The 14,201-nt window shown below is 41.2% G+C and overlaps 1 protein-coding gene across 3 annotated transcripts in view; it reads left to right on the top strand.

Annotated features, from left to right (window-relative positions):
- Positions 1–870: 870 nt before the first annotated feature.
- The window catches only part of CHRM3 (cholinergic receptor muscarinic 3), a 277,465-nt gene continuing 264,134 nt past the window's right edge, over positions 871–14,201 (top strand). For all 3 annotated transcript variants that reach the window (XR_010613009.1, XM_065680194.1, XM_065680192.1), the window contains exon 1: positions 871–1,199. The gene's annotated coding sequence lies outside the window, so the exon portion shown is untranslated. The remainder of the gene's footprint in view (positions 1,200–14,201) is intronic.

Here is a 14,201-nt window from a genome sequence, read left to right as displayed (position 1 = left end):
AAGTGTAAAACTCTTAACTTTTTTTGTGCCAAACAATTTCAAGTTACATTTATTAACCTTTTATGACAGAAGAAACATGGAAGCAAGACAACTCATTTACAGGATATTTTGAAATGTGAAAAATATGTTCTTCTGGTTCCACATGTTTTATTTGTGCATTAATACATTATTTAGCTTTCTAGAAGTTCATAGCATACGCTGATTAGCTGAAAGGGAAGAATATTTAAAGCATGTCTTTTGAAAGACTGCTAGTAATGAAGCACTACCATATTAACATATATTACAGAGCTCTGTGATGATATCTGACTTGGCTGATGTTATATGCCCCATTAAGAGGCACATTTAATATGCAGCGGAAAATTATTTACTTTCCACAAACAGGACCACAATCTTGAAGCAACAGCTGCTCGTATGTCTCAATTAACCACAATAAAAATAGATACGAGCGAAAAAAAAAAAAAAAAAAGAAACCGTTGTAGACTAATGGAAGACTTCCCTTCTCTGCACAGTCTCATTTCGGTGAGTCCTTTCTGCCCCGCTGGCAGTTTGCAACGGCAGGGGATGGTTTCTGTAAACCTCCGGTTTGAACGCCTGCACCCGGGCGCGGGGGGCGCGGGCAGAACTCCTCTGCGCCACCCCAAGCAGAGCCTCACCGCCTCGGGGCCGCTACGGACCGCCGGACACCCGGCATCGCGCTCCGGAGGTGCCGCTCTGTGGCCGCAGACCCCCCGCCCGCCCCTTGCTGCTACCGCCTCCGGGCTCTCGGTAGGGCAGCCCCACGAGCACCCACCCGGACCGAGCCGGGCCAGCGGGGCGGGGCTGCGCCCTGTGAGGTCAGCGGCGGGCGGGCCAATGAGCACCGCGGCGGAGTCAGGGTGCCCCTCGTGCGGTGGTGGCATGGGGAGGGCGGCAGCGGCCAGCGCGGGGCGAGGGGTCCCGGAGCACCCCCGCCCATCCCGCGGGCGAGACTGAGGGTGCCGCTGCCCCTCTCCCTGCCCCTGTCCGGGCGGGCACAGGTGCGCCGGTGGCGGCGGCAGCGCAGCGCCCTCCTCCCGGCGGCGTCCGGCGGGGGATGTGCCGGCCGCCGGGGGCGCGCCGCCCGTGGGAAGCGCGCTCCTAACGCCACCTGGGCGCCACGGGGAGCGCCCGGCTCGGTGAGGAGCGGAGCTGGCGGCGCAGTGCCGCCGGGAACTGGGCAGGTAGGAAAAGAAACGCCGGTTCGGGAGGGTCTGATGGGCTTTTGCTTGTGTTTCCTCTTTCGTGCGCGGGGTGCCGGTGGCGGGGACCACCCGGGCCAGCAGCGCAGCGGGGCTCCCCGCGGAGAAAGTTGCGAGAATGGTGCTTGCGGCGGGGCGGCTTGAGGACCCCCAGTACCCTCCTGCTGCTCCCTCTCCACCCGGGTGGGGGGCTGCGCTTGGGGCTGCGGAAGCGGCGGCGGCTGCCGCCGGGGGCTCCTCGGAGCGCGGCGGGGCTGTCCTCCCTGCAGGGGTTCGGAGGAACGGCCGCTCCCGGGGAGTGCTGCGCCCCTTTGCTCAGTGAGGTGAGCTGCCGGCCGCCCCGCCGTGTTCCTCTGTGAGCTCGCCCCTCCGGTGGGTTCTGGGACCGCAGCCGCCCAGCACAACTGTCCCGTCCTGTGGCGGCTCGCACTGAGAGCTCCGGAGCTCGCTTAGAGGTGCTCCTCGGTACTGGGCTTGTCATGCGGGGCAGCGCGGCGGTACGCGGTTCCCCCGTCTGGTCGGTGCCACGCCGCGTCTCCGCGCACTGTGCGCGTTGCCTCCTCTTCTCTGGATCAGACGCAGTTCCTCGGGGCTGTGCCCCTGGGTGCGGGCTGCCATGCAGCGGGAGTTAGGGAAGCTATCGGCAGGCAGGGTGTGCGCTGCCAGCGCACCCACAGGAGCGTCTGAGGCAGAGCCCAAGTATTTACTGAAAACCAGATCTAGCCGTGTTCCCTTCATTGTGGAAGTCTCAGGGCTCACGTGTGCAGGGCTATGGACCTGCTGTTGTGGGTGTTATTACTGATTAACGGCCTTCTGATTGTCTGCGATTACTTTTGGAAAAATGCAAATCCCAGCAAATATCTGTGCTGACCATATATAGCAGTAGTCACACACAGAACTGTCGCTTAAATATTGCTGACACACGTTGAGAAACTTTAAAAAATAGCAAACAAAAGCCAGGGGTATATCCTGAGGATGTTTTTGCCCAAGTAATAAATTGTCATGTGTTTACACCCCACACTGACTGAAATGTTAATACTTTTTATTTGCATGCCTATATGCCTCAAAGCTAGTGAATGATGTATTGATTTTATTTCGTCTGCTTCTGTATATTTAATCTGACAGTGTTTGGTTTTCTTACTTGTGTTGGACCAGGACTGCAGCAGGTAATGCTGCTTTGTCGAGAATGGAAGCCCGGTGGCTTTCAGAAACATATCTCAGCATTGGCACAAGCTGGTCACTCATACCGTAGCAATTCTCCATGGCATGAAGAAGTATTGTAGGCTTTATCTGATGCTGTGTGTCCTAAAAAGTTTTCATGTTTTTCACTCTCCTTTTTAATTTTTATTTTTAATAGTTCTGTTATTACCAGAAGTTCTTACGTGTACATTGTTGTCCTGTAAAGCAATATGAAGATTGAATTTTCCAGTGCTGAATTTCATTCAAAGTGATGTATTTTTACTTTAGTGCTGTTTGCGTGTTAAGAGGGTAACTTTAGCTTTATGGAACAAGAAAGGTTGACTTGAACTTGAAACATTGAAAACCATTCTCTTGGACTGTACTGGATGTAGCAGTTTTGTTTGAATTTTAGTAGCAAAGCAATGAAATACTCCAGGGATAATCCAGTATGAAATTAATTTGACTTGTTGCCAGCTGTATCAAAACGGGTTGCAAGTCTTCCTCTACCAGCTGCACTCTTCCACCTAACCCAGAAATTCAGTTTTGTAGCCTTTCATGTTTCATTCACAAGAAATAGAATCTAATTTATTGCAGAAACTGTTGTGAGGTGCAAATTCATGTCACTTTTAGAGTAGATGAATAGTAACTTCCACAGGGAAGCCAGTTGCCTACTTTGTATCGTGCATCTGTATATTGTCAAATGCAATCCATTTGTACTTTTGTTACTGAAAGAAGTTTAGCTTTCATCTCACTCATAGTAATATAGTCTGCATTCGACAACTTATCAATGTATTTTAGAGTAGCAGTCTCAGAAGTAGTTTTTTGTGGTGAAAACCAACTATGACAATATAAAATATCACAGACATAGTCCTCAATGGGTGTCTTAAATTACACTTTCAAGTATTAGTATTAAGAATTAAAATGTCTTGGTTAATTTGTAAGCTGGTCTAAAAAATTATCACACGATGCTTCATTCTAAAACTATAGTTGCTGCTTTAAAGCTATACAACCTCCCTTTCTTGAATTAATGTTTGGATTTTAGTGTTATTAATGTTTTCAGGATCAAATCCTGAAATGCTAAAGAAAAAAAATCTTGTGAGGACTAAGGCAGAAATTTCTCTACATAAATATTACAACATTATGGTTCTTACATTTACACCTTTCCTTCTCCTCCAGTCTCAATTTTAGCAGACAGAAAGCCTAAATGCATACTTTGTGCTGGCAGTTACTGTGCTTACAGAGTGTTATGTGACTCAAAGAGGAAGGGGAAGTGGTGCAAAAGGTGCTTGACACTAGAAGAGAGTTTGAAGTGATCTGGATGACCTTAAGTAATTTTGTCTGTTATCATATTACAGCTTGTTTGCCCTTAAGAAGAGGTAGTGCTCTGAGGATAAGACAAAGTGTCTGTGAGATACTTGAAGGTAATGAAAGCTCTGCTCACTGCATGCAAATGCATGGTTGCTGAGTTTAGTAAGTAATAGGATAGAACAGTTCACTAATATTATTAGTATCCCTGACTGTAGTGGCAGCATTTCATTTAGTGAAGACATAATTTGGCTTTAAAATAAGGAGCAGTATGGACAAGAATGTGTGGGAGAGGATATGCAATGCCATCTCAGTATCCTCAGCTGTATTTAAGTACCTTAGTTTGTGAATATGTAATAGATATTTAAATGGATCTGTAAGTTTGGAATGAAAAGAAAAAGTCTGGTTAACACTAAAAGTAGTTTGATTTGAGATTTCATTCAACAGTGTTGCTGTGGCCTCCATGACTTCATTCTATGTCTTCATTCAGTAGGAGAACATCAGTTCTTCTAGGCTGCACGGCTGCTGTAGCATGTGAAACTGTCAGAGATACTGAGAGGGGTGTATATCAGCTACACCTCTAGGTGCACAAACTGTGCCTCTAAGTCCATCCAGCAGAGAGTGTTGTAGAATATATATTGTGGTATGTTTCTGATGGTGTTGGGGTGCAAAACAGAATAAGTGAATTTAATATAAGCATTGCATACCGAATTTAGAATGGGATTTCATGCTTCAGAGTTATGTCTTAAGAGAGGATAAGAGCATGCTGCAACACTTCCCTCCTTGTGCCTTGGCTGAGTGCCGTCAGAACACAACTTTCTGCATGAAGGCCTGGCTAGGAGATTGAGTGAGGGCAAGGAAAAACCATTCTCCTAAATATTAATTGTTGAAATTACTGTGTGTAAATTAGGAGACGATGGAAGATTAACCCTCTCATCTGTTCCAAGTATGTGGTTTCATGGTGGAGGCATCAATTAGGGTAAAGGAAAGTAGGCTTAAGTGAATTTGTTTATTAAATATTTGTAAACTAAAGGCAAGGTCTTTTCTATGGTTGGATTTTTTTTTTAAAACCAAAACCAAAAGATGTAATTTGTGTTATGAATGATAAATTTTCAGTTGCTGAAATGAGAGCTAGAGGCACTTTGATACTTCTGGAAATCAATCTTGATAGAGACAGTTACAGAGAAATATTTAATAATATGGCTACAGTATGGATTATGGGAAAATGTTTTCCTGGATATGATTCAAAAATGTGTCCACTTGTCAATGCCATTACCTTTCCTCCTCTGTTTTCTGTGCTTTAGTTCTAAAGTTGGAGCAAACAAAACCCTAACTGTTTAAATCAGAAAACTTTCCTGCAAGCAAATTCAGGGTTGTTTTTTTTTTTTTGTTTTGCTAGATGCAATACAGCAGTGGAGCCACAGTACTGCAGAGCTCCATGCAAATCAACAGTCTCATAATTTGCCTGGTCTCTTTTGTGAACACTATGCCTTGTATTGATCTCCAAGAGGTTGTGGCTGCTCTGCTAGTTTGTAGCAAGTTCTTGTCAGGGTAGTGAATGTGGTTGGAGGATACAGGATTGTCCCGTTGCATCCAGCAGTTGATGGAATTGTGCTCTAAAATGAGTATTTCTGTTTTTTTTATTTTTTTTCCCTCTTCTGAATGACAAGTCAGGGTGTGATGACGTGGAAGGATAATCTTTCACTGTGTGTGGATGATGACCTGTCCTTCTGCATTCCCAGTATATCCCCATGGGAAAAGATAAACTGTGACATGCAAAAGGTTGTAATACAAAAATTCAGAGGTTTCCCACTTGTAAATTCCTAGAAGTTTGAGAATTTTTTTTGGGGGGAGGGCTTAAAAAAAAAAAAGGCAGCTTGCTTTCTAACATATGCCTCTGCTCTGCCTCACTTCTGTTAAAGCAAATGATCTAATCACAATACCTGTGGTTAGGTGAGGTGTATTATGCAATTTTGTATGCCTGCTTAGCTATAGCTGTGTTCATTTGTACTGTTCTGTCCCATACTATCTTACTTGACACTATCAGGTGTACTGGAGCCAGATGCCATGAAAGCTGTTCATGGGCTTTATTGCTCCAAATGAGATGTAGAGGCACCCTTTCCAGGTCAAGTCTGCAGTCCCCTTATACTAATGTCCCTCTCTCACAGGGTGCCATTAATTGTGAAAGGAGCCTCATCCCTGTGCTCTCTTAAGGATTTCCTGAAACACAACAGGGGCTGGGTCCATCTGAAGGTGTACAGGCAGCAATGTTCATGCTGCACATACTGAAGCATGAAATACCCATTATGCTTGGTTTTATAGCTGCAAGCTCTATATTGATCACTTATGCAAAATCTTACTGCTTTTTTTTTTTTGTCCAGAAGCCTTTTAGCACTCTGCCGTGTTTCTCTCGTAAAAATTAATAGTACTAATTGCCACTTCTTTTATCATTAATTTCTGAATCAACACAAAATATTGCTATAGCAACAAATCCTTTTGAACTTCACTGCAGACAATTAGTAGGAAAATTCAATCTCAATATGTAATAAGTACAATAGTAAGGACTATTCAAAGGATTAAGAAACTTTCTTTTTGAAAGGGGAGTAATGCAGACACGCAAAACTGTCATGGAAGAGCAGAACTTGAAAATTTTCAGAATTATCTTTTTATTAATCATCTCCAATTGCTGTACAAAGGTCCATATTTGTTTCTAACAAAACAATTAGAGCACACTGTGTCTCCTCAGACATAAAATTCATCACCCTGTGGAATACTGCAGATTTTTATCTCTGATAATGATGTTTCACCACAAACTGCTGCATCTTCTCTCAAAGGGTGTCTGTTCTTCAGTCCTGACAGTGGATGTGCGGGAAAGCCCTAAGTAGGTTTCAAGATTAGTTGGACATCAAGCAGTCCAAATTTATGAGGTCAAGATTAGATAGTGCTTTATCTTTACTTTTTTTTGCCAGCTGAAACATCCTTCTCTCTTTCATTGAAATAGATCGCTATTTGCATTTTACCTTGTCATCTCTCTTGGTAACAGGCAGACAAGGGAAGTTATCCATATACATGCACATGCGCACAAAACAGGTGGCATAAGATATGTGAAGTGCAAAATACCTGAGGAACAGTGGAATAAAATGTAACTGTCTTGGACTGTGAGTCCATGGTCGGTGTTATTGTCTGTGATAGATTGAGGTAGTGAAAGGTCATACATTTTTAGGAGGAACTAAGTTTCTGAGGATGTCAGTTGTGGTGGAAGAAGGGAGCATATGCTCCCTTCCTTATGTGAAGGGAGCATAAGGACAGGTGAAGAGTAAGAACAAGAAAACTGGAAATTAAGGAAATTAAGAGGATAGTCAAAGGAAGAATAGGAGACAAGTGTGAAGAGCCCTGTGACTCTTGCATGTATACAGGACAAAGAAAATAAGGTGAAGGGTAGAAGACCCAGAAAAATGGAACAACATAACTCCAGGCGCCAGGGGAAGAACCTGACAGTTGCAGACATTCTGGATGTGGCAGGTTTCTGGTTGATGTGTAGACTCTTGCTTCATCTTATGCAGTGGGTGATGGTGCTCCAGCAGATGTCAAGGCTCGTGGTTCTGTGTATTGTTAAAGTATGTTTCCTTATATGTAGTGCCCCTGACACCCACCAGACTTTCTCTGTTAACCTTGCAAGTAATAACTGTAAAAGGCAAATACTGAAAATGCAGTTACATCCAAAGGCTCAGCCGTGTCTCGTCAGAGCAACTCTTTTGGGAGAGCCCTCTGGAGTCCTCCGCACAGTCAAGTTACCGTTTTCAAGCAGTCAAAGCTTGAAATTTCTCTTCAGGTTGTATCTCTTGGTTGTTCCTTTTATTAGCATAGCAGTCTGGCTTTGTTAACTGGGAAACCTTAGAGAAAATTCTGTAATAAAAGCTAAAAGAGCATTACAAAAGCCTATAGTGAAGAAATGCTGAGTGTGTTTTACTTCCAGGATTCTTGAAAGAAATCATCCCTGGAGTATCTATATATGTAAATATCTTTCTAAAATACTTACTACAGAAAGAATCTCCCATTAAATAGAAAATGAGCAAACTCACTTTAGCAAAGTGTCTCTTAAGGAGGACTGGAAGACAAAAAAATAAAAATTGGAGTCTCGGCTCTGGACCTGCTAAGGTAAATTCGGGAAGATTTAAATCTAGTAAAGAGGCTTGATGGGGGATAGAGTTGTTTATTTCAAATGCCTTTGTATCATTTTTCTAGGTTTTTTTTTTTTTTGTTTGGTTGGTTGGTTTTTTGTTTTTTGTTTTTTTTTATAAAATTGTCTTGGGTTTTCTGTGGGAAAAGATGCAAAGGTTCACTTTTAAGAGAAAAGATGTTGATTTTCTCCAGAAGAGAGAAAAACATGGTCTCTAGTGTCCGGATGCAGTATAGAAAACCTAACAAAGAATGATGAAGAATGAAAGGAAAAGGTCTGCATTGAAACAGACAGTAGAATGAGCTAACCTTCAAATGTGTGTGGAAGAGAAGCTTATAGGACTACTACACTAGGGGTACAGGTTGTGATGTAGAAAATAGTTGCTAAAAATAATGCTGTACAATGCAAAGGGAATTAATTAAAATAGAAAAGCGATGAGAATTAATTTGTAGCTCTGTTTCTGAAAACTGCAGTTCAGTAGCTACTGGCTAGTGATGACATGATAGGCAGATGCATTGGTGCTCCCTTCCCTTGGTCTTAAACTGCATTGTGGTAGGGGAATATATCAACAAAACTGAAGAGTTTGACTTTGCTGTTGGTAGTCACAGGTATGTGATTGTAAGATTTTTCCTTTTCAGTCATAATATCTATGAAGACCAACAAATAAAAATGCTAGTAACTATTACTTTTGCTCTTGTTCCATATCTCCCTTCAAAAAAATTGGGGAGTTTTGTGAAAGCAAGTGCATGAAAGGTGAATTGTGCTTTTCAGAAGAAGCAGACTGTTTATACTTTTCACTATGAAGTCAGTAGTCTCAGCCTCATTCAACTCGATGAAAGCTGGTGGTTTTTTGTTTTGCTTTGTTTTTTCAAAAGGGAGTGCTAGAGGAAAAATGTGCAAGATTGAAAAAAAGATGCGTTGGATTTGTGTGGCAAGGTTTTGGTAGCAGAGGCTACAGGAATAGCTTCTATGTGAAGCTTCTAGAAGCTTCCCCCGTATGGGATAGAGCCAGTGACAGCTGTCTCCAAGAGGGACCTGCTACTAGCCAAGACTGAGCCCATCAGTGGACAGTGGAAATTCCTCTGGGGTGATATATTTAAGAAGGGAAAGAAAAAAGCTGTACAATTGCAGTCATAAGAGAGGAGTGAGAATATGTGAAAGAAACCGCTCTGCAGACACCAAGGTCATTGTAGGAGGGGAGGAGGTGCTCCAGGTGCTGGAGTAGAGATTTCCCTGCAGCCTGCGGTGCAGACCATGACGAGGCAGGCTTTGTCCTTGCAGCTCATGGAGGTCCATGGTAGAGCAGATCTCCATTTGCAGCCCATGGAGGACCCCACACTGGAGCAGGGGGATGGCCGAAGGAGGCTGTGACTCTGTGGAAAGCCTGTGTTCAAGCAGGCTCCTGGAAGGACCTGTGAAGAGAGGACCCTACCCAGAGCAGGTTTGCTGAATGACTTCTGACCCCGAGGGAGACTAGAGTCCACGGGAAGGACCCATGCTCAAGAAGTTTGTAGAGGACTGTCTCCTATAGGAGGGACCCCATGCTGGAGCAGGGGAAGGGTCTGAGGAGCCCTCCTGAGAGGAGGAAGGAGTGACAGAAACAAGGTGTAATGAATTGACCACAACTGCCATTCCCATCCCTCTGCGCTTCTGGAGGGGAGGAGATAGAGAATTTGGGAGTGAACTTGAGCCTTGGAAGAAGGAAGGGGTGGAGAGAAGGTGTTTCTGAGATTGTTTTTTTATTTTCTCATTCCCCTAAGCTGATTTGATTGGTAACAAATTAGATTAAATTTTCCCCAAGTCAAGTCTGCTTTGCCCATGACAGTAACGAGTGAGTGAACTGACTTTGGCCTTAACCTGACCCATGAGCCTTTCATTGTGTTTTCTTTCCTCTGTCCAGTTGAGGAGGAGGAATGATTGAGCAGCTTGGTGGGCACCAGGTGTCAGCCATGGTCAACCCACCACAAAAGGTTTCTAAAAACAGCAGTAGATTTGTACATCCTTGGGAAATGGTAGGAGATAAACAGTAGATAAATCTACTGCAGTCTGTCTAGAAATTTCTGAATTTATTCTTCAATTATGGTAGCTTGAACTGGATCTTATGGGCAAAACTTGAACTAAGCTACAAAGTTTTATGAATTTGAACACAAACCTGTTGTGATTCTTTTTGTTTAATGTCCAAGCTCTTTGGAAACTGTTGATTTTTTGGGGGGTTGTTTTTGGTTTTTGGTGTTTTTTTTTTTTTTTTGTTTGTTTGTTTGTTTTTTTTGTTCTGGTGTCAGAATGATCAAAGATACTGGATATTTTACTGGTAAAAATGTCATAGAAATAATCATTCAAGTCTAATTTTCGTTACTATGATTCTGAAGATCATATTTTATATGAGGTGTGTTTCTTGTAAGCACAATCAAGTCATTCATTGTTAAAAGCACATTCCTATGAGCTGCAAAGAGTTTAAGTTGTTTACTTTTCCATCCAGTTTGGGGAAGAAAAATGTCATTTGTCGCATTCACTTCTGCATTCAGCATGATGTATTGCCGTCCGTGAATAAAATACTGAAGCTGAATAGGTAGCATGATTCTCACTAGAGTGTTATAGTCTGTTCCCATGCCTCCTCCCCAGATAACAATATTAAGTTCTAAAAAATGAAAATGATGATTCTGGAAATACTTTCATTCCTGAAGAATGCTAAGCAAGCATGGATTTAGTTTTATAGGTTTGTACTGAACATTTTTTTGAATTAGGTTGAACCTCCCGTCCCTAAAGTGTAGGACTTGAAGCCACTCATTTAAGTAAGTGTATGTCGAGTCCACCATCCAGAAACGTGGTTCAGTAAATAGGTATTTGCAGTGCGGAACTGTGCCAAAGCACCACATGCTGAAGCTTTTCAGGGCACTTGTGAGCAAATCTGCTGCTGTCAGGAGCAGCTCTCGAATTATGGATATAGTAAAAGAAAACTTTCAAATGCTTGAAATAGAATAAGGATTATGCGACTTGTTGGTTGACAGCAATGATCATGAGATCCATTAAGATCTGGGAGTAGCTGAAGATGTTGAGGCCTAAAAAACAGATACAATCTCAACTTATTTGAAAGGAAATAATACACACAAAAAAGCACACCTCACCTACTCTGTTTTCCACAGCATTAGCACACATACAGAATTCTAACTTGCAGTCATGTTTGCAAGCTAAGAAAATTAAGGTTCAAAGGTAACCGTTTTCAGATCTGTTGTTATCAAGAAGAAAATACTGAAATTGAAGGAATTTGTAATGTACTGATTACTTTTTAATGAAGCTGAATGTCTGATATCTACCAACTTGCCAATATCAGCATGCAGAGGTGTTATCCTTTTTATATTTTATTAAATTTTCCATGGTACAGCGAGTCATACAGGTGACCAGTATCTTTCTCTGTGTCAGATCTCATCAACTTGTTTCACTTGATACATTAGTTGTTTGGTTGTTTTTTTCTAGGAATAATGCATTCATTTTACAGCAGCTATACAGTTTTGCTTCTGCTTCTCTTAAATTTATTTGCTGTTACTAATTTTATAACTGTTAAGGTTCCTTTAAAAAAATCCCAAACCTCATCCTTTTGTTTTTGTAAGGTGGGAACATTTCCTTGATATGGATTATGTAAAGGGATGGTTAAGAATTTATTTGCACTGTATGTTGATTTATATGACAAGAACAGTTGAATACTGAGAGCTCTTGTGTGGTTGTGTGATTTGCATGACTTTGATCCTGCTTTCCATATTGTAGTTGGAATCAGGCATTGAAATGCCATAAGGTGAGTGTTTATGAACCTTAATGTTGACATAAAACCGTAAAATTTCAAGATTGTTCCTTTCAATTACTCAGAATTTCTTTATTGACCATGTGTTTGAAACTGTGGTAGTGTTTGTTTTTTAGTTTAGCAGCTATTTTACATCATTATGTATTTATTTTTTACTATATGAAAATTACTTTTGATTGCCTTTCACTGGGTTTTTCAATTGGTAATGCTGCTGCTCCCGATCTCAGTTTAAACAAATGCAAGACCTTTAGTGCCAACACCTCCTCCCTCCGACTCCCCAAGCTTGGATGTCAAATGTCTTGGATTATTAATGATAAAGAGCAATGAATAGATGCAGAAAAGATTCACTCATCATGCTTGGCTAACTCATGCAGAAGATTATATCTAAAAGGAAAAATATTCAGAGGAAGCACTATAGAAGCGTTCATAAATTTGATGGTTATTAAGGTTCTTTCCAACCCTAACTATCCTATAATACACAATCTGGTTGTGTTTCTACCTTACTTAAGGATGTGGTATGACACCTAGCACTGTTAAGCTAGAGGTATGGGTTTTTTTTTGTTTTGTTTTGTTTGTTGGCTTGTGCTGGTTTTGGTTGTTTTTGGTGTTTTTTTTTTTGTTTGTTTGTTTGGGTTTTTTTTTGTTTTTGGGTTTTTGTGTGTGTGTGTTTGTTTTTTTTTTATTTGGACAAACAGATTTTACTTCAGTCTATGTTTCACTTTTTTAACACTTCTTCAAGAATGAAAAGTATATGCTTTTCTGCATGGGTTTACTTATGTACGTTCTTTATAATGTGGTTTTTTTTTCTTTTTGTTTTTTGAGTTTTCCAGTAGCTGTGGTTCAAAAACCCTCCATTTTTTTTATTTTTTTTTTTTAACCAAAGTTATTACCTCACCTAGGTAAAGTGAAACAGAAATGCAGATTCTAGAAATAAGTGGCCAGTTGGTCTTGTTTTGGCCAACGATGTGTGGAGTGTACGTGTGCAAAACATACTTCAAGGCCTGCCCTAATCAACTTAAGCAAAATAAATGGAAATAAATACCCCCAAACTACTTGCAGCAGTTAAATTAATTTCAATAAGATTAAAGCTATAACACACATAGCTATTTTCATGTGAAGATAAGCTGAAACAAAATTCTTCCTCTGATCCTAGTTCAGAGTAATAACCAGGCCAGAACCCTTCATTTGAGGATTATGATTTCCCTTCTGAATTTCTAGTCTCCTCTGTTCTTCCTTCCCTCCCCACTTCTTCTTGTTAGCTCTGAAATTTTTCCAAACACTCTTGTTTGCATGTTATTTTGTCAGTTGCAAGTTTGGTCTTGATGCAGTGAACCATGCATTATATTAAGACTCCTAGTTGCAAAAATCGTAGAACTGGAACAAATATTCTAAATAGCTAATTAAGTACAAAATCATAAGAATAGAGGTTGCTATCTACAGCCTCAGGTAGAAATTTCTGGTTTCGATTGTGCTCATTAATAGATCTCAAGCGAGGGAAAAACATGAATCATTGGAGAAATGGCACTCATGGAATAGAGTTGAAATACACAGATTAAACCCCAATTGTACTGTGTGTGAAGGTAAGAAAGTCGTATTCTGCATCAGCCTGTAAGAGTGAAGGGTTGTTGATATAGTTTTTCTGTAATAAGAATAGGATTCATTAAGGAGTTGTGATGTTTCAACATTTTATCTTTTTCAGTAAAATTTGGACAGAAAGTTGATTGAGTGCTGAATAATATATAGACCAAAAAACTGAGCATCTGGTGACTTTTATTAGTTAAGCGGTTTTCAACAGCTTTAACTCAGTGTTTCAATGATATTAATAGATTGCTAGACTGCATCCTTACTATCTGGATTCAGTGAAATGTTACATCCTCTTGAGCTGTTATAGTGAATGTCACTCAGGTAAATATGTGAAAGTGGCATCAGCAGTACAGAATGCTTTAAAATGGATAAATGACTGTATGTTAAAGATTTGCACAGTCAGCTGTATGTAGCAAAATAGTTATTATTTACCAGTCATCGGAACTTTATCTAAATTGTTGGCCATATGAAGTTAACTAAAATTTCTGGTTTTGGCAAAGAAGTCATTAAAATGTGAAAGGTATTCCTGAGTCTGTACTGTCACCAGAGATACAGTTGAATGTGCACAGTATGTTTGACTGAAAGGCTAGTTTTGCTTTTGTAATTGCAAATATGGTGTACAAACAGCTGTGGGAGTGATACATTGCAACCTTTTATCCCCAAGAGCTTAATGTAAAGAAATGCAGGCTAGCATCTGAGTGGGTGTCAGTTAGCCATATCCCATTAGCTCACATTAACTTATGTCAATTTTCAGCTTCTCTAAAGTCATCTTCATCTTTGCACAGAAAACCTGTTGCACTCACCCAGGTTCTGCCAGGTTCTGCCAGAATTCTAAATACCTTTAAATAAGCTTTTTAGGCTTATTGTGGGAGGGGAGTATAAAATAAGAAGGCAGTATGTAGCCAGGCTTTGTACCAGCTGCTTTGTTTTCCTTCTGCAC

The sequence above is a fragment of the Lathamus discolor genome, chromosome 5 (genome assembly GCF_037157495.1).
Source record: "Lathamus discolor isolate bLatDis1 chromosome 5, bLatDis1.hap1, whole genome shotgun sequence".
Classification (NCBI taxonomy): Eukaryota; Metazoa; Chordata; class Aves; order Psittaciformes; family Psittacidae; genus Lathamus; species Lathamus discolor.
This window is presented reverse-complemented; position numbering and strand designations above follow the sequence as displayed.